Source organism: Mauremys mutica, chromosome 4 (assembly GCF_020497125.1).
Source record: "Mauremys mutica isolate MM-2020 ecotype Southern chromosome 4, ASM2049712v1, whole genome shotgun sequence".
NCBI classification, from domain to species: Eukaryota; Metazoa; Chordata; order Testudines; family Geoemydidae; genus Mauremys; species Mauremys mutica.
In genome coordinates this window covers 163,027,658-163,048,291 of record NC_059075.1, presented here as the reverse complement: position 1 = coordinate 163,048,291, position 20,634 = coordinate 163,027,658, and the positions used below count along the sequence as shown (strand labels likewise).

Sequence of the window (20,634 nt, the reverse complement as noted above, 5' to 3'; positions counted from 1 at the left end):
CCACCTCAGCAGGAAGAGTAAGCGGAGTCGACGGGGGAGCCGCGGCAGTCGACTCACCACCGTGAGGACGTCCAGGTAAGTCGAACTACGATACTTCGACAAGTTGCGTATCTTAGTTCAACCTCCCCCGCTAGTGTAGCCCAGGCCTCTGTCTCATGCTATGGGAATCATAACACTCTTTCCAGTACTCTAGTGTCTCTGAGGAATGTGAAACAGAAACGACAAAAGTCAGACACTTTAAAATCAGCAGGTCCAGATAACTTGCATCCAAGAGTTTTAAAAGAGCTTTCGGAGGATCTTGCTGGACCGTTAATGCTGATTTTCAATAAGTCTTGGAGCACTGGGGCAGTTCCAGAAGACCGGAAGACAGCTAATGTGGTGCTAATTTTAAACAGGGTAAGTGGGATGATGCAGGTAAGTATAGGCCTGTCAGCCTGACCTCAACCCTGGGCAAAATCACGGAGTGGCTGAGATGGGACTTGATTAATAAAGCACTAAAGGAGAGTAATAGAATTAATGCAAATCAACGTGGGCTTATGGAAAACAGATTCTGTCAAACCAACGGATGTTTTCTTTTGTACGCAGCGTTGTTGTAGCCATGTTGGTCATAGGGTATTAGAGAGACAAGGTGGGAGAGTTAATGTGAGAGAGACAAGCTTTCAAGCACACACAGGTCTGGGAACAGGGTGACCAGACAGCAAATGTGAAAAATCGGGTCTGGGGTTGGGGTAATAGGAGCCTATAGAAGAAAAAGACCCAAAAATCAGGACTGTCCCGATTTTCACGCTATCTGGGAAACTACCTCAGAGTGTCACTGCTAAATACAAGGTGGAACAGTTTGTTTAACACAATTAGTTACCAGATATTTCAAGGCACCATTCGAGGTGGAGAGGCCTGTTAACACTGGTTCAGTCACTGGAAGGTAGGGAGGGGGTATGGAGTGAGGGGGGGTTGTTAGTGGGTGACAGGTTGTTGTAATAAGCCATAAATCCAGTGTCTTAAATTCACAACTTCGCTAGACACTAAAAATCACGGACTGAACAGAGACACTGAATTTATGGCTTATTACAACAATCTGTCACCCACCAGCCCCCTCAGCTGATTACTCCTCCTTTCCTCCCCGTGCCTGGAGAGATGTTCACGAACCTCTTTACCTCGACCGGCCCCTTGCAATACATGTTAACCACATATACTAAACGGTACAGGCTTGTATTTAGCAGTGACACTTTGATAAAGTTTCCCAGGCCTGAAGAAGAGCTCTGCGTCAGCTGGAAAGCTTGTCTCTCCCCAGCAGAAGCTGGTGCAATAAAAGATATTCCCTCCCCCGCCTTGTCTCTCTAGCTTTTTTGATGAGGTTCCAAGTTTCATTGATAAAGGCAATACAGGTAACGTAATATCTGTAAACTCCTGCCACGCGTATCAATTGGCGCCACACGATATTATGGTTAAAACACTACACCAGGGGTCGGCAACCTTTCAGAAGTGCTGGGCTGAGTCTTCATTTATTCACTCTGATTTAAGGGTTCTCGTGCCAGTCATACATTGTAACGTTTTTAGAAGGTCTCTTTCTATAAGCCTATAATAGATAACTAAACTATTGTTGTATGTAAAGTAAATAAAGTTTTCAAAATGTTGAAGAAGCTTCATTTAAAATTAAATTAAAATGCAGAGCCCCCCGGACCCGTGGCCAGGACCCGGGCAGTGTGAGGGTTCAGAGAAGAGCCGTGAGAATGACTGAAGGATTAGAAAACCTGCCTTAGAGTGATAGGCTCAAGGAGCTCGGTCTATGGAGCTTAAGAAAAAGACCGTTTGGGGGTGACTTGATCCCAGTTTGGAAATACCGCGGGGAACAAATATTTAATACTGGGCTCTTCTGTCTAGCAGAGGAAGGTCTAACAGAATCCAATGGTTGGAAGCTGAAGCTAGAGAAATTCGGACTGGAAATAAGGTGTAATTTTTTCACAGCCAGAGTAAATAACCAGTGGGACAATTAACCAAAGATTGGGGTGGATTTTCCATCACTGACCATTTTTGCATCACGACTGGCAGTTGTTCTGAAAGCTCTGCTCAAGGGGTTATTTGGGGGCAGGTCTCTGGCCTGTGTTATGCCAGGGGTCAGACTGGATTATTAGAGTGGTGCCTTCTCAAGTTAGACTATGAACCCCACCGATAACTGTACCCCCATTACAATCTTACCTTTGCCGGGAATCTGTCACTGGCCAGGTGTTCTTGGCAAAATCAATTGCTAAGGATACTCGGAAGTGAAAATCACCCCATGTTAACCTTGGCCATTGTACTTTTATGTTTGGGACAATTCCAGGCAGAGCAGCATGAGAAGTTCGTGCTGAATTCAGCAGCATTTGTTTCCTCGAGTGGCTCGTTGTGGGACCGGTCACATCTGTTCTCTGTAGACCTGGGGAGGGCAGAGGCAGGAGCTGGTGTCTATAAAAACCTGCCCAGGGAGTTCAGTCCCCAGCTGGTATTTGGTTGGAGCGATGGAAGCAGCTGGGTTTGGCCAAGATGGGACCAGGCGAGGCTGGATCATGGGGCATCTCTGCTCCCTGCTGGTCACTGCACTGCTGGCGACAAGCCTGGTGCAGGGTGAGTGTGGGGTGGAGTGGAGATGAGCGCCTGGACCCTGCCTCCCCGGGGGCATGGAGAGAGAGATGGGCTTGCAGGGAAGAGAATTGGGCTAGTGAATAACAGGGGGATCCAACCCCTTCACCCTTCATAGATGCCCCTGCCTATCTAGCCCCTAGTTCTGCTTTCACTCCTCAGCCACCCCATTCAGAGCAATAGGGATTGTTAACTCTGGAACCTACAGATGGCAAGCTGAATAGTGACTCTGCTAAGATTTTTAACTGTTGCTAAGGATAGCAGGGCTATTTCAGGAGAGTGGGTGCAGCCTGAGATTTATGGGTGAAGCTACCGGCACTCATCCCTCCAGACACATCGTGTCAGACCCCAGCGATGGCACCACCAACATCCTAATATCTTCCCCTTCTCTTTCTTCACTCCCAGGTCAGTCAGAACCAAGCAGGTAAGACACACAGCAAAACACCAGCCTCCCCTCCCCTGGGCATGTGGAATGAGAATGAGGCTGGGAGCCTAGACTCCTGGGTCCTATCCCAGCTGTGGTTGGGGCATGGGGACTAGTGGGTTAGAGCTGGAGGGATAAGATGGGGTCATGGGGGTTAGGGACAGGCGGTTAAAGTTATCATAGGGTTGAGGTTATAATGAGGTCAGGACGTTATAGCATGAGGGTTATCATGGGGGTGAGGGTCTGAGTTGAAATGTGGGGTTTTTCTTTCTTTCTCTCTCACATAGTGGCAGAATGAAGACAGGATGAGTTAAAGTTCTACCAAGATGGTTCGTATTAGCAGGGTTCCGGAGTCCCAGGCTGGCAGGGAAAACAGGCTCAGAGGCAGTCTCAGCACATCAGGTGGCAGGCCCAAGGGGGTCTCTGTGACACAATCTGTCACACAAACCACACCTATTGGTGGAGTTTGCATCTGTCTATTCACACATGCCGGCTCCAGACCAACAGGACGCAATCTCAGAGGCAGCCAGCAGATGGCACCCAGCAGCATCAAATCACACACCTAGCTATAGCCTCAAGGCCCTGTGTTAGGCCTGACCTGGAACTGAGCAGCATCAGCTCAGAGATTTAAACCCCTTGAACCAAACCAGGGCAAACTGTGTGTGGACGGGGCTCAAAATTGTCAAACGTGCCCCACAGGCCTGAGCGTCAAAGGGATTTAGGCACTTAATGGTGCAGCTGTGATCCTTACAGGGTATTCAAAGGTAGCTATTGTGAAAGTAGAATGAATTATATTGTAAAAATAAGAATGGATTAAAGAAATGTTGTATGTACCTTTAAGCAGAAATAAGAAATGTTGAAATACAGGTGCCAGGAAAAGAAACATTAGGCATAAACAATGGTGCTAATGGCGAAACATTAACAGAAGATGGGTAATAGTTAGTAAGGAAATAAGATATGCATGCCTAGCCCAGGTAAACTTATCTGATTCTGCTTCCTTTGTTACCTTGTTAAGTTCTCACCCTTTTATCTGTATAAATAAGATAGTTTGTGTCTTGCATGGTGCTCACATTATCTGGGTGTTATTAGCAGAGCGCTGTGCTAATAAAACTGAGTGGTCTGACAAACTGTGAGTCCTGAGTCTAACTTTGACAATTTGGAGGTTCCACCGAGATGGCAACCGTCTTCACTAGGGCTGTGTGATTCCTGACTGTTTTTGTAGGACGACCGTGGCAGCCGGCACCTGGGCATTTGGCCCGAGCGGTCCTCCACCAGAACAGAAAGGTGCACGACCACAGTGAAGTCTACGCCATTGAACCTGTTGGTTCCCACTCTGTTCTGGTAGGGATCCCGGGATCTGACATCAGGAATCTGGTCAGGTAATTATTTCTGTGTTTTGTCCGGACTGAGGACTGTTCTGTCTCTGTGTCTATCCGTCTTCCTGTGGAGTGTTTGAGTCTGGGTGCCATCTCCGTCCGGGGATCGGCCAACCAAGGGGTTCCTGTCCCTGCGGTCTGAGTGAGTGGAATCTGCACAATTGCAGCCGCACCACACTTTGGGTAAATCCCTGGGTGTGAAAGCAAGGGCAATTGAGGCAGTAGCCTGTGGGCTCCTTTTGTGTGTTGCACCGGGCATTGCTCTCACGAACCCAAATTTCCTTCTTGTGCGATTGGTGTGTGAAGTCCTCCTGTATGGGTAACCAGATGTCTAAGTCGGGACAGTTCCCTAAACGAACACCGGCTCATTTTATGTATTTAGGATGGGTCCAGACTCCTGTAAGAAGGGTCCGGACTCCTGTAAATTTCTGGAAAAATGGTCTAGGCTAACTCAGGGGATCCCAAAACTCAGTGGCCACTGTTAAAATCTTGGAACAAGACCAAGTGGATGTCTTAAAGGACAAACTCGGCCAACCTAAAACTAAATTGGCTAAAGAAGAGGTTAATTGTTTCATTCAGTGGTGGGAAGAGGCAAATCGTAGCTGGACAAAATCAAAAACTCGCCTCTCTCAAATATTCAAATAATAAGTTGAAAGCTTTATTAAAAGCCTCCTCTCCCACCACCAGACCGAGCGCTCCCCTTTACCCCGTTCTCAAAAACCCACCCTGGATCGATCCAACCCCCTTAATACTCCCATCTCATTGTAAAAAGGACAAAAAGGCCCTTGTTCTGTTCCCCTTTGTTGTCTGCCTCAAAAACTGATTCTTTAGTGTTCCACTACCAATTCAGCAAAGAAGGTGGGCTCCTCAACTAGCCCCCACCCTTCCTGGTCCCTTTCCTTGAACATTTATTTCAAAATTGTGAAGTGACCACAATATCACTCACAAACGGTTCATTGGAAAAAAAAAAAGAGCAGGATCAGGCCCAGAAAAGCAGGCAAGCAACAGATAAAGAAACTGAAAAATAGGTTGGAAGCCCTAAGGGCATAGTGTAAGGAGTAAGAAAAGCAGTAAGTGCAGGCATGAACCCCTGGAACAATACTTAAAATGGTGAAATCTGAGGTGATAAAGGTGTTATTTTGGGAGATAAACAAGTGATTTATGGAAAGAGAGTGAAAAGTTAACTCTACAAAGGCTGGAGAGAATTAAGCAGTTAAACTTTGTGAAAATGTTAAAAAGGACCATGTTAAAGAGAGAATTCTTGGTTTCTTTGCAGCCATTCTGAAGGGAAAATGGGCCCTTTTCCAAAAGAGTGCCTGTAAATAATCCAAATATATATAGAGCTATGTAAAAAAAAAAAGTGTAAAGGAATGTTAAGGAAAAGAAAATGTGTATGTATCTATTTGTCTGTGAAAATACGTAAAGTTCTAAAAATCTAAACCAGCACATCTGGTTTGTAAAACTCCTGTTCTGTAGGTGTAAGATAAATTGGTTTTGTTTTTGTTTTTAATGCCACTAAAAATTCATTTGACTCTTAATTCAAAGTTGCAAAACTGACAGACCTTTTTGCAAGACACAGGTAATTAGTGTTGTTTGGCTTTGGGATTTAGCATTTAACCCTTAAAGGGTAACTTGATTCTTTATAAAATTTAAAATGTTTTTAAAATAAAAACCAAGTCATGGCTGCAATAGGGCAGTCAAAATCAGGAGAATAGGGAGAGATTCTGGAGTTTTTTTGTTTGTTTGGTTGTTGTTGGTTTTTTTGTTGTTGTAACAATAGCAGATAAGAGCTGTAGTGAAAGAATAAAAAAAAAAAATTAACAGTGCCCCTCTGAAGCAACAGCAGAGGTGAAGTGCATAAAACAAAAAGAAGCAATGTTAAAAATACTGAGCCTTAAAATGGCTCTGTGTAATCAGACTGTCACTTTTGATAAGGGTACATGAAAACTCTGTAAGAAAAAAGAAACAGTTACACTGTATGTAAAAATTGATATGGCTAATGTTTAAAAAAAAAAAGTTGTAGTATAGAAGGAATGTGCTTTTTCCCTAGGACATGTGCAGTGTATATTGTAAAAAGGGGTAAAAGAAATACAAATGAAATATGCTACTGAATTAAAATCCTATTAGGGCTCCAAAAAGAGCCGCAATAGACTGTTTTCTTTTTCAGATCTGTGTGTGTTTTGTAAGCAGGAGTTGAAAGTGGAAAGAAAGCAAAACTCTGGTGGAAGTTGATTGTGTCCCTTTTAAGACAGAGTCTCTGAGCTCTGCTGATGGCTTTGAATCCAAAAGCCAAGCCTGTGTTGAAGCACATTGCCTAACTGATAAAGGAAGGTGAAAACTGCCAGCACAAAAGAAATTGCCTAAATAAAAGACATGGTATAACAAGATCCCTTTAAGAGATTTGATGCTAAATGTTATTGTTAATATTAAACATTGAAATAAATGTAATGTTAGTAAGTACCCCGGTAACAACGTATAGTGTGTATGATTTTTGGAAAAATCCTTTAAGGTAATATGGTAATGATGCTTCTCAGCTATTACCTGTGAATAAACTTAAAGCTTAACACAGCAGGAAAAACATTACAAACTTGGTCTGCTATATAACAAGAAAAACTTGAGGTACACCACCTCATGAATTTAATAACTAAACAGTAAAATAATTTCCCCATAACCCTTAAAAAGTAAAATCCATTAAAACCTGGCCTGCCTATATTAAAAAAAAACAAACACAGGAAAATATGGGGGTAATTCCTCTGTTTTGCCTGCAATCAGCAAGGGTATTTGTAAAAGAAAGGAATATTTTAAGCAACAATCAATGCTACCCTGAAAGGGGTAGAAAAATGTTATTTTTGTCTTTCAGAAAATCAGAAAAAGCTAATACCAGCTACAGAACAACCTATTACAAAAACAAATAAGTTAAAAAAAAAACACAACATACTGCAATAGCTATGGAATGTACTAAAATGCAGATATTTAGAACATAAGATGTTTTGGGTAATATCAGAAAATATTACGGTTTTAATACATCTGTTAAAGCAAAGAAAAAAATAATTGTTTAATACCTATCAATATAACTGGATGCAGTATGTCTCCAGTACGGTAAGACAAAATTTGTTAAGTGAAGAAATTGTTAAAATTGCACACCAACAGGCTCTGGAAGCAAAGAGATGGAAAGTTAGCCCACTCCACGGATTGCACCTGGGATCCTTCTGGCTACCTCAAACCTCAAGCCAGTGGGCTGGGGAGGAAGGGAAACTATTGGACACTAAAGGTTGTACCAAGTGAACTCCTCAAAAGTGGGTATGCTTATCCATGCCTGTTGCTCCAAAGCCCTGTAGTAAAGACATCTCACTAGGATCCTGTATGTGGAATAAAATTAATAATTAGACCAAAGTATTGTATAACGGGCAATGTGTGCGTTAATTCTTGGAAAGAAGTGTTTTAAAAGAATAAAAGTGTTAGCAACCCACCAGTAGACAAATGTACATGTAATGTAAGTACTGTGTTTACCAATAATCACATTTACTATTTGCCACAACCAAAAAGTCTCAGCTTACTGTAAGCACTGATTTAGCTGAGTTCTCTATCAGTCTTGGCATTAAATGGCAAACAGTTACCAATTATCTGTATAAAAAGGTAAAAAGGTAACATAGTTCCTAAAAACAAACAAACAAAACAATGTGGGAAACAGAACCATTCATATTATCTGGATGGACTCCCACAACTACTGGCATACTAATGTTAAAGCAACAAAGAATCCTGTGGCACCTTATAGACTAACAGACGTTTTGCAGCATGAGCTTTCGTGGGTGAATACCCACTTCTTGCATCTGAAGAAGTGGGTATTCACCCACGAAAGCTCATGCTGCAAAACGTCTGTTAGTCTATAAGGTGCCACAGGATTCTTTGTTGCTTTTACAGATCCAGACTAACACGGCTACCCCTCTGATACTTGATACTAATGTTACTACCCCTAATTGTTTTTGGTTTTAAATTGTATGTGTTTAACTGAAATGTTTAAAATATGCTGGTGAATAAAACAAATGTATGCAAAGCTAGAGCCTCAGGCCCAAATCACCTCCCAGTATTTTTACTACATAAGAAGTGACACTGGCGATTGATAATCTTAGTGTCAAAATGGGGATATGTAGGAGCTGGACTTTATAATGTATAATTTGATTTCATCCTGCTAGCCATCCTTTTTGAATAGCAGAAAGAAATGACCCTCTGGGACTATAAGATTCTGTTTTCCCATATGCATTACAAATTGGGCCCTCTCTAACTCTTTGTTTTAAGATTTAGGTAGTAAGAGACAGGATTCTCTATTGTGTCTATGTTAAGTAAATTAGAGAAACATTGAAGGCCTGGGTCTCAATGTAAATTGTCTTGGTTATTAATTGTAAAACTTAGCAAGTTTAATTTGCAATGCCTTTTTGCTCAATATAAAATACTACTGTTTGTATTCTCAATCTGTTTGTGTGAATGAGGAATGAATGCATCAGGAAAAGATAAGGTGTGAAGGCCATTGTTATAGCCAGAGTCAAGGAAAGAAGCAAAAAGACTTAAAGAGTATCAAAGAATCATCAGGCACTGCTTACTACCCAGACAGCTGTTAAACTGTCTGGCATCTGCAGCATGAATACATGCTTTGCCGTGTAAGAATGCACCACCCCCAGCGAACCAATCATCACCTCAGGACCACGCAGAGTCAATTTTGACTCCAGAAGATGACGTAGAGGAACAGCCTGCAATACCTTACAATCTACGTTCTCATAAGGGTTGCCAGAAGCAGACGACTACCTAAAGCAAGGCCCAAGAAAAAGCAGTAGTGAGCCTAGCGCCTGCTGCCTGGTGGACATAAAACTGTGACTACAGTTCCCTCAGTTGAGGTTGTCAGAACCAGAAGGGCCCTGCCTCCAACATGCGTCTCTGGTGGTGCCTGTTCCTCGGCTGTTGGTGTCTGAAGGTCTGGGGAGTCCACAATGACAATTCTTTTATCCAGCAGCAAGTGTGGATAGCTCAGACCCTTAATATTTCTAAATGCTGGGTCTGCAGCCACATCCCAGGCCACTCTCAAACTGATGTTCCTGTCCTGGCTATCCCGCTCAATTCCCCAGACCTCACTGGAGGACCTTGTCCGTTTAACACAATATGGAACAGTAATGACACCTGGGAAGAGACTATTGGCAGTTCCTTTAACCCACTTGGGGGAGTAATACACCAGGCAAAAAAAAAGGCTACTGAGGTTAAAAGAAGTAGTTAAAATAATGGCAAATAAAACTGGAGAAAGTTTAAGAGCCCTGGCCAAAGAAACAGGGGCAATCCGACAGGTGGCCTCCAAAACCGTCAGGCATTGTACATAGTGCTGGCGGCCAAAGGAGGGACCTGTGCTCTCATTGGAAAACAATGTTGTGTGTTTATACCTGACGATACCAATGAGGTAATAGATCACGCTAGCCACTTAGAACAAATCGCATATCTTCCCCATGAAGAGCCAAGTTCTTTATGGAAGTGGCTAAGTATTCTCTGGCATAGGAAACTGGTTGTTTCAGGGAGCCCTGACTATCCTGTTTGGAATCCTAATAATTTTTGTATGTTTTCAGTTAGTCTCCTGTTGTACCGAAAATTGTGTAAGGCATGCCACTCAGGTGACTGCCCCAGAACAGAGTACTAATATGATGATTTTGAATATTGCTGATGAACAAAGAGATAAAGAACGGTTAATATGTGGAACCCCGTAAAATTTTGGTCATGGCGTGAGCTTGACCAAAAGGAGGGATTGTGAAAGTAGAATGAATTATATTGTAAAAATAAGAATGGATTAAAGAAATGTTGTATGTACCTTTAAGCAGAAATAAGAAATGTTGAAATACAGGTGCCAGGAAAAGAAACATTAGGCATAAACAATGGTGCTAATGGCGAAACATTAACAGAAGATGGGTAATAGTTAGTAAGGAAATAAGATATGCATGCCTAGCCCAGGTAAACTTATCTGATTCTGCTTCCTTTGTTACCTTGTTAAGTTCTCACCCTTTTATCTGTATAAATAAGATAGTTTGTGTCTTGCATGGTGCTCACATTATCTGGGTGTTATTAGCAGAGCGCTGTGCTAATAAAACAGAGTGGTCTGACAAACTGTGAGTCCTGAGTCTAACTTTGACACTATGCAGATTAAGTGCCTAATTCCCATTGACTCTCTATTATACTTAGGTTTGAAAGTGCCAGCTTTTATAGGTGCCTAAGAGCTTTTCAAAATCCTGCTTGGCACCTTCCTGCACCCATAGGTGCCCAACTTCCTTTGACTATCTGGCTCCCTGTGTCTGTATTATGATTTAGGCTCCAAAATCAGTTCAGGGCTGCAAGGCTGAGCAGAGCAACACCTAGAATACCTTTAAAATCTGGGTTGTTGCCTTTAGCACGTGTTAAACTGGTCAACTCCCCCTCCACCCACCCACACACCCTCTCTCTCTCTCTCTCCAATCTACTAGACACACCACTCCCCTCCCAAAGGTGGAGCTAGAACCCAGGAGTCCTGGCTCTGAGCCCCAACCCCCGCTCTAATACACTGGACCCCACTCCCCTCCCAGAGCTGGGAACGTCTTACAGATCCTTAATATGACAACTTGTAGTGTGACCGCCCCTCACGCCACCCGAGTCACTCTGCCCTCAGGCCCGTCATTCCAGCGGGTATTTCCCGCCCATCGCCGCTGCAGGAGGTGGAGGTGCTCGCTGTAGGCTCCATCAGCTGCAACAGTCTCTTCCGTGACGCATTAAAAGAGCCTGCGAGTTACAGCCCCATCACAGAGGACATGATGTGGGCCGGGTCCATGCACGGCTGTAAAGGCTTTGCTTGGGTGAGGTTCTCAGAAGGAGACCTGGAGACCCCCTCTCTGTGTGGGGTGCTGCAGGGACACCCCCCCCCACCTCATTGCTCCTGGCCCATTGTCCCTGTTGACTTGGTGTTGGGTGTCAATGGGACCAGAGGGGCCAACTCCATGGGGGTCCCATGGCTCAGCTCCTCCCCCTCCCTTTCCCCCCAATCCTCCCACCCACTGGCAGCCCCACCAATCAGCTCCTCCCCCACCTTCCCAGTGCCTCCTGCCCACCACACTCAGCTGCTCAGTGGCATGAAGAAGATGCAGGGGCGAGGGGAGGGGTGGGAGCAGGAAGAGGCAAGGGAGGGGGCAGAGTGCGGTGGGAAGGGGAAGAGGTGGGGCAGGCATGGGGGGTTTGGGGGGAGGGGCAGAGTGGGGGTGGAGCCTGGGGTGGAAGGGGGGGGTCAAGCACACCCACCCCCGGCAACTCAGGAAGTTTTCACCTCTGGGTGGGACCCACCAAACCGTGGTCCTGGATGGAGGGGCTGAGCTCTGAGTTCATTCCCCAGCGTTCAGACATGACACCTCTTAGCGTGAGGCTGCGCCATAGAGTATAAAGTCAGCAGGATCCATCAGCCCATCCAGTCTGACCTCCTGGATACCCCGGACCAGAACTGGACCCGGTTACCCCTTCACTGAGCCCAGGGACTTGCGTCTGGGTAAAGCATCTCCCAGAAAGGCAGCCAGTGGGGATGTGAAGCCATCGAGAGATAGAGAACCCACCACTGCCCTTATGGAGCCCGGACCCCCACCCAAAACCCTATTTCTGTCCCTGTCTCTAGGGTGACAGTGGGGGACCCCTGGTGTGTGGAAAGGATGGGACCTGGTATCTTGCTGGGATTGTGAGCTGGTCACTGAGGACATCATAAAATACTTTTGCTGGACGTTCGCAAGGTCTCCTTAATTTGTTTCTTAGGAGCCAGAACAACAACACATAAGAACCCAAAACTCAGAGGCAGAGAACGCAGGCTACTGCCTATCACAGAGAGGCACAACTCACTGGGGACCTGCTGACTGGCTGCTGCTACGCCCCGATTGTGTGCTGCCCTACCGAGCTCCCCAGCATGCAAGCACGCCCAGGAACCCTGCCCAACATTTAAAGTCACAGTATTCAATTTTAACACAACCACAAATGCACCAGAGCATCAACATTTCCTGTTTTACAAGGCCTCTCCTTTTTTGGAACCCTTGTTTCTAAACATGCCATGCGGGATTTGAATCAAATTTCAGTGACTAATTACCATGCGGGTGGAATCACCATTACTGTGTATTCTGGGTAGTTATGTTGTTGGCTTCTTTAGGAAATGTGTGAAAAGAGGAGCACTGGGAAAGCCTCCCCCTCCCCCCCCCAACACACACACATCACACTGGTGCTGCCTGAGCAGTAGCCTTGTCCAAAGTAGTGTTGCCCTGGCACCCTCAATTCAGTCCCATTGCGCATTTGCAGGATGATGCAGTCTTTAATGACATGATCCCATAGTATTTTTTTCCCACAGGACCCCTTCCTTATTCAGCGCACAGGGGTTTCTGCTCTGGGGCTGGGTATTGAAGGAGTCTGTTGCCTGTAGGATCCCTGCCTCATTTCTTGCAGAGTTAACGTTGCACAGGCAATGCTCATACTGGTATTTCCTAACTTGAGAGTGCTTCACTTTGCAGCCTTTTAGTCCTCTGTGCATTTCCTAATGTTTATAGCTTGCTTTACTGAGGAGAACAGTCTCCATAACAAAGGGCTTGGTTATTTTTGTGTGTGTGCGATGTCTCCATTATTTATCTGGTCAGTGTCACTAGTGTGCACTTTACAAGACAGAGAAAGTAAGGACACTCCCTGATACAAAGCCCCTATGATCTAAGGACGACTGACACATACAAAGAAAGCAGGAGATGTAAGAACTAGGACGTTCTTTCTTTCTTCTGATGAATAGTCATCTATTATGAATTACACTGGTCTACAATTTTTGAGAAGTCGTCTGCTTCAGAAATAAAATGTGGTATTTATTATGTATTTTGATGTGCTGAATTCAAATATGACAATTAAAACAACTGATTGGCTACTGTTTCTAAGATATTTAAGTTTTTACATTTTATGTCTATGTATATTGTGTAGATAGTAGAGTTTTAATCATAAATTGTAAACCTAGGTCTTTTCATGTGTTTATGGTTGCTTTACATGATAATTTTTCACCTGTCCTGTTTATGTAACACTTTAAAAATCAGCAAAAGGGTTATCTAACTAAAATTTATTATGAAACAAAAGGCAAAAAACTATTATGTACATAGTTTAGTCCTATTCAGTGTCTACTCAGCGCTTCTTGGCTTGTCTCTTGTATTCATTAAATGGAGCATCTCTTGTCACTGTCCAGCAATAGTCTGCAAGCATTGATGGGCTCCATTTGCCCTGATAGCATTTCTCCATTGTTGCAATGTCATGGTGAAATCTCTCGCCGTGCTCGTCGCTCACTGCTCTGCAGTTCGGTGGAAAAAAATCTAGATGAGAGTGCAAAAAATGTATCTTTAGTGACATGTTGCAACAAAGCTTTTGTATGCCTTGAGGAGGTTTTCCACCAACAACCTGTAGTTGTCTGCCTTCTTGTTTCCGAGAAAATTTATTGCCACTAACTGGAAGGCTTTCCATGCCGTCTTTTCCTTGCCACGCAGTGCATGGTCAAATGCATCATCTCAAAGAAGTTCACGAATCTGAGGACCAACAAAGACACCTTCCTTTATCTTAGCTTCGCTTAACCTTGGAAATTGTCCACAGAGGTACTTGAAAGCTGCTTGTGTTTTGTCAATGGCCTTGACAAAGTTCTTCATCAGACCCAGCTTGATGTGTAAGGGTGGTAACAAAATCTTCCTTGATTCAACAAGTGGTGGATGCTGAACACTTTTCCTCCCAGGCTCCAATGACTGTCGGAGTGGCCAATCTTTCTTGATGTAGTAGGAATCTCTTGCACGACTATCCCATTCGCAGAGAAAACAGCAGTACTTTGTGTATCCAGTCTGCAGACCAAGCAAGAGAGCAACAACCTTCAAAACGCCACAAAGCTGCCACTGACGTTGGTCATAGTTTATCCACCTCAAAAGTTGTTTCACGTTGTCATAGGTTTCCTTCATATGGACTGCATGACCAACTGGAATTGATGACAAAACATTGCCATTATGCAGTAAAATAGCTTTAAGACTCGTCTTCGATGAATCAATGAACAGTCTCCACTCATCTGGATTGTGAACGATGTTGAGGGCTGCCATCACACCATCGATGTTGTTGCAGGCTACAAGATCACCTTCCATGAAGAAGAATGGGACAAGATCCTTTTGACAGTCACGGAACATGGAAACCCTAACATCACCTGCCAGGAGATTCCACTGCTGTAGTCTGGAGCCCAACAGCTCTGCCTTACTCTTGGGTAGTTCCAAATCCCTGACAAGGTCATTCAGTTCACCTTGTGTTATGAGGTGTGGTTCAGAGGAGGAGGATGGGAGAAAATGTGGGTCCTGTGACATTAATGGTTCAGGACCAGAAGTTTCATCCTCTTCCTCTTCCTCATCTGACTCAAGTGAGAATGATTCTGGTGCATCAGGAACCAGCAGTCCTTCTCCGTGGGGTACTGGGCGTATAGCTCATGGAATGTTTGGATAATGCACAGTCCACTTTTTCTTCTTTGACACACCTTTCCCAACTGGAGGCACCATGCAGAAGTAACAATTGCTGGTATGATCTGTTGGCTCTCTCCAAATCACTGGCACTGCAAAAAGCATAGATTTCCTTTTCCTGTTCAACCACTGGCGAAGATTTGTTGCACAAGTGTTGCAGCATATGTGTGGGGCCCACCTCTTGTCCTGATCTCCAATTTTGCAGCCAAAATAAAGGTGATAGGCTTTCTTAACCATAGTGGTTATACTGCGCTTTTGTGATGCAAAAGTCACTTCACCACAAACGTAGCAGAAGTTGTCTGCACTGTTCACACAAGTACGAGGCATCTCTGCTCACTTTGGCTAAACAGAAATGTGTCCCTTTGCAAAATCAAACACTGACAAATAAGAGAGCACGACACTGTATGATTTCTAGAGCTGATATAGGGCAATTTGTTCAGCAGAGTGATGTAAGCTTCGTTATGATTGCATCATCCATGACTTCTAGGAATAACAAGATGCAATGCATATCATGTATGACGCAATACCAGCTTCAGATTGCATCATTCATTGTTTTGCCTAAAAAGCAAGTACTGTCCAAACCACATGCAGCTGAGCTGAAGTGCCGCGCAGTGCTAGGTTTTGGGTAGCAAGCCCCCTCACAATGGCAAAGAGCCTTTTCAGAACTCTGATGCAATCTTCTCTTGATGCTCATCAGCTCTGGTGGCCTTTAACCTTAGGCTCATCTCAAGCTCTTCCCACCTCTGGATGCTCTCTGCTGATTGGTTGCCTTCTCGTGGCATGCCCCATTTCTAGCCAGATTTGTCCAGTCCTTTGTTCCTGTAGAACTCAGTGTGGCTGGAACATTAGACTGGAAGAGTTTGCAACAAAAACAGTATGCAGCATTCTGGGGTTTTGAGTACAGTGGCAGAGGTCTGACCTTGCTCCCGTGGGTCCTGCGCTTCTAGGTGGTTTATGCTGCCTCAGTGGCTCACTGTGACCCTCCACGTAGCCTTCTCTCTCCAGGGTTAGGGTTACAGTCTACTGAGCCCTTTTCATCATAGGCTGCAAGGAGGTTGGTGAGAGAACTCCCACAGTCTCTGTTCAGCCTCCTGTCCTGACAGGGGCCTGACTTCCCCTCTCAGGAGCTGTTCCTGTAGTGGTGGGTTGGGGGGAACCCGGGCCCGCCCTCTACTCCGGGTTCCAGCCCAGGGACCCTAATGGTAGCAGTTGTTGGCAGCCAACCTTTCACTGCCAGAGTTGCTACATTTCCCTGGGACACTTCCCCACAGCTCTCCTGCTTCTCCCTTCTTCACCCTTACCTTAGGGCTCCTTTAACGATGGTCTGAGGGTGTCTTCAGTAACCAGCCCTTCAGCCGCACTTCCTCTCCTCTGGCTCCCTGACTCCCCTGTCTGACTGGAGTGAGCCCTTTTTATAGTATCAGCAGGGCCTTAATTAGAGTCAGGTGGTCACATTAGCTTAATGGCCTCACCTGACTCGTTACAGGTTAATTAGAGACAGGTGTTCTCATTAGCCTGGAGCAGCCCCTGCTCTGGTCAGTCAGGGAACAGAAAACTGTTAATCCAGTGGCCAGTATATCTGCCTTCTGCTATTCTGCTGTACCCAACTGGCCTGGGTCTATCACAGTATGTAAGCCATGGCCTCTCCGCTTTGTCGCCATTGGGGATTTCACACCAGGAATGTGTTGGATGGAAACTTCTATTTTCATTGTCTTTGGGGAACATAACGTTTTTCACTCGCTGTGGCCCAGGCAGTACGAGGAAATCCCTCAGGCTACTGCTCAAGTGGGTCCACAGTCCTGGATCATCTAGATTTCAGGAACTGAACTCAGCAGCAGCTGTTTCTTGTGCCTCCACCACACTCTTCTCTGATCTACACTTTTCTCCAGGAATGTGCATGGTTACATCCATCTGAGATGGAGATATGGATGCTGCAGTAGCTGCCAGGTCTCCTGCACTCTGACTACCTGGAAGATCAGGCATCTCCTCACCACTCACATCCTCACTGGGGCCGGAAGGCTCAACGTGAACATTTGTGTCTATGTATCTCAGGAGAGCTCCTTCCTGCTTAGACAGAAAAGCTTCCTTTGCTTTCTTGCTTTTTCTGAATGCTGCCCCAGAGGGGCGTTTTCTTCTTTCACTCATGACTGCTGTTCTGTGCCAGCTAGAGCGGCAGGGGACAAATAAGCAGGCTGGTAGCAGGGTCTGAGCGAGGGAAGAGATCAGCGTCTTAAGGGCGTACTCGGCTCCTACTACTTCTGACTACTGACTGCCTGTTCTCCCCAAGCGGGTTCAGGGAAGCAGCAGGAAATAGGAAGCTCCCTGACAAGCTGGTGTTAGTCCAGACTCCTGGGGGTGCTCAAGAGGTACATTAGAGGCTCCTCCTCCTCTCTCTCCCTGCAGCTCCTGTTGCTTTCTGTTATTCCCTCTCCCCGTTTCTCCTGCCTGCCTGTTATGTCTCTTGTGCCCCCTTCCTCCAGCACAGCACTCCACCAGCTCTGTGCATCTACAGCAGAGAGAAAACATATGCACCAGCACCAGACACAATTTTCTACGCTCTGGGTCCTAGTGGCGCCCTGCCACAGTCTGGCACCTGCGGCAGCCACCTCAGTTCACCTCATGGTAAGGCCAGCCCTGTCCTGTGGGCACGGAGAACCTAACTCCCATTGACTCAGCCAGGGAGGCTGGATGTGCACATTGCAGGAAATAGATGGTCAGGACAGCATAATCCACTGAAAAAAACGTGACTTGCTAATTGCAACCCAGGCTCTCCCTGTGTGGCTCTTCGTCCTGCCTCTGTTGGCTGGAGCATGAGCAGAGCTTTCTGAGACAGCTGCTGCGGCTGTGGCCAGCCATCGAAGCGCGTTTCCCATCGTCTCTCTTCTGGCTGTGGATGTTCGACTGCAGCAGCCATGCAAAGGCACCGGCCTCGCTCTCTAATGTCCATTCTCCTCTTGCTTGCATGGCGCTTCTTGGACCATGGAGTAGCCTCAGAAAAACATCCCAGTTGTGGACACAGGCACCATCACCGATTCCACAAGCTAAAGTCCCCTTTGCAATCCAGGGAACCAGCCTGGGTTGTCTGGAGTGCAGGGTGTGGCCCATGGTGACTGCAGACACTGCCCCTGCTGCACAGCGACTCCTGGGACCCTCTAGCCCATCAACACTCGGCTCTCCCGCGTTCTGCTGAGCGGCTGAGATCTGGGGGAACAGAAACCCTTTGTGAGAGACGGAAAATCTCCTCCCAGGAACACTCTGTCAATGGCTGCCAGACGCCGTCCCTGTGAAACCCCAAATGTGCAGCCCCTCGGATTCCCACAGGGGAGATCTCAGCTCATTCACTTGTCACCCGTGGCCGCAGTCTCTGACAGGGGGAATGTAGAGGAGGTTTTTGCCAATGGTCCCTTCTACAGCGCCCAGAATGGGAGGAGGTTTGGCCTTGTGATGTGAGGCCTGGGTCTGAGAATCAGGGCTCCTGGGATCTGGGGCTCTGGAATGCGGTGTGGTCTAGTGGGTGGAGCTGGATTTGTTGACAGTGAGTGAGAGGGGCTTGTGCTGAAGGACCCTGGGTCAATCCCCACCAATTCCTGTGATGTCTACATGTGGCCACGATTTTACTTACCTCTCAAGGTAGGTTATTTAGCCCATTCCTGGACACATGTGTTACATCTGCTGCTGGCCATCCCTGAGATGTAGGTCCTTCATCCACACAAGGACATGGCACATCAAGGTCAATTCAGCAGCTCCCATCCGGTCTTCACCTCCGCAATGGAGGGCGAGCTCTAACCTGACCAGAGAAAGACAGGGTGGTGTTCTTCAGGGGAATCTGCTGGAGCTCCTGCATCCTCTGCTCCACCTCACACCCAGACACGCTCAGGGTTTTCCAAAGATACCACTAATCTCGGATAAACAAAGCAGCTGAGATGAGGTCAGTGTGGGTGGATTTACTGAGCAGACTGATTCTAATGAAAGAACAGATTTCTTCCCTGCTCTAGGGAGATTCCCATAGGAAAAGTCTCGGATGGTTGGGGTGGGGGCAATGCAAACCCTCAGCCCCTTGAATGGCAGGAAATCAGGACTCAGGGAGTTAAGGGGTGTCTCTGTCCTGCTGGAGGGAGCAGATCTGGAGAGCAGGAAGAGCACTAGTGGCATTGTAGGAAAGCCAGTGACTTCTACCTGTGAAGGTGGCTGAAGCTTCTGGCAGACACTAGAGTCCCGGATCCTTACACCTCCTTTGGGGATCCTTTCCCTAGGAATAAAATAAGGACACCACACAGAGAATGACATTTGAATCCCAGGTCTGGGATCCAGGGAAAAGGGATGATCTCAGCCAGGCTACGTACCAGGAACCTGATTTTGGTCCCAAGAGCCACAATTACCCAGAGGAGGTTTTCTTCCCCATTTGCTTTCAGGTTATTTACTCACAGTATTCATTTGTCTGCTTTGCTGGGTCTCCACTCTCTGCAGCTGTTCATTGGTTTTAGTAACAGTCTTTCAGTTTTTGCTTCTGTTTCCACTTCTTACAGGGTAGCATCTGCTTAGCACTTTTTAAAAAAAATAAAACAATTCAAAACAAAATCCTGATCCTACATGGAAGAGGAAGGTTCCTGAGAATTTGGCTGCAGAACTTTAGTGTCTGCATATTTCAGTCCCTATTATTTATTTAGGTGCAGGTCTGATGCCATCTGCACCCCCAAGAATGCCCATATGATGCACGGGGGGCCCTTAGAATACCTGTTAAAAGAGAAGAAGAGAGTAGATTAAAAGGTGGGGAAATCAACCAATGCATCAGCCCTTCTCTGCATCATTGAAGCACCAGGCATGGGAGCGAAACAGGTTAAAAATCCCCATGGTTCTTTCCCACTAGACAGACGTCCAGAAAGAAAAAGGCCTTCAGCCAATTATTTCCTTACACTCGGAAGGGGTGAAATTCAGCCCTGTGCAGCCAGCCAGGGCAAGGTCTGTGCATCACAGCGGGATTAAGTGGCACTTCACTGCCCAGGTGCTCGGAGACTTCAGTGGCACAGGTGTCCTCCTGGATTGGAACAGCCGGCTGGAATCCTGTGAGGTACAGAGCAGAGAGAGGTTTGGGCCACAATGTTCACCTCAGAGGCTGAGCTTCTGCAGACTTTTGGGATGTTCCCATCTGAGGAGGAGGATTTTGGCCAGCCCCAGCTCAGAGCTTTCAGTCACTTCAACCAGTGATTCGCTGGCACAGTTGATCTAAAGCAGCTGAACTTTTCAGGCCTTGCCCCCATCTCCGACCCCCCTCCCACCTCGCATTGCCCTCTAACAGCCCTCTCCCTTCTCTCGATCCCTGCCAAGCCCAAATACAGAGCCTAGCCCACGCTCCTCCTCTCAGACCCTCTCCTCACACGACCCTCCCCTACCTTTGAGAGGCTGATCCCGGTGCCCTTTACCCAGCTCCTGGAGAAATCATGGCTCCTCAGGACAACCGGCAGTGGGTGGTTCCAACCTCTGTGTGGGGTGCGTGGTTTTCCGTCTAAGCTTCACTGAGAGCCAGCATGTCTCGATTTCACAGGATGAGTGAAGTCTAGGAAGCGCTGCACTTCTTGAGGACTTCCAACTTCGCCCCATTTATCAATGGCTTCCACCTTATTTGGATCAATCATAACATCTTCTGGGGAGAGGATGTACCCCCAAAACTCTGTGGAGAGTTGGCTGGAGGTTC

At 46.2% G+C, this 20,634-nt stretch overlaps 2 long non-coding RNA genes across 2 annotated transcripts; one reads left to right on the top strand and one right to left on the bottom strand.

The window, feature by feature from the left end:
* Window positions 1-1,899: 1,899 nt before the first annotated feature.
* On the top strand, window positions 1,900-3,594 carry LOC123367928. Its single transcript, XR_006578650.1, has 3 exons — window positions 1,900-2,601; window positions 3,022-3,040; window positions 3,328-3,594. It is a non-coding gene; the product is annotated as an uncharacterized LOC123367928 (long non-coding RNA).
* A 15,553-nt stretch (window positions 3,595-19,147) lies between these two features.
* On the bottom strand, window positions 19,148-20,396 carry LOC123370541. The gene is made up of 4 exons (XR_006579448.1): window positions 20,333-20,396; window positions 19,856-20,003; window positions 19,368-19,676; window positions 19,148-19,191 (listed from the first exon to the last, which is right to left on the bottom strand). It is a non-coding gene; the product is annotated as an uncharacterized LOC123370541 (long non-coding RNA).
* Window positions 20,397-20,634: the final 238 nt, after the last annotated feature.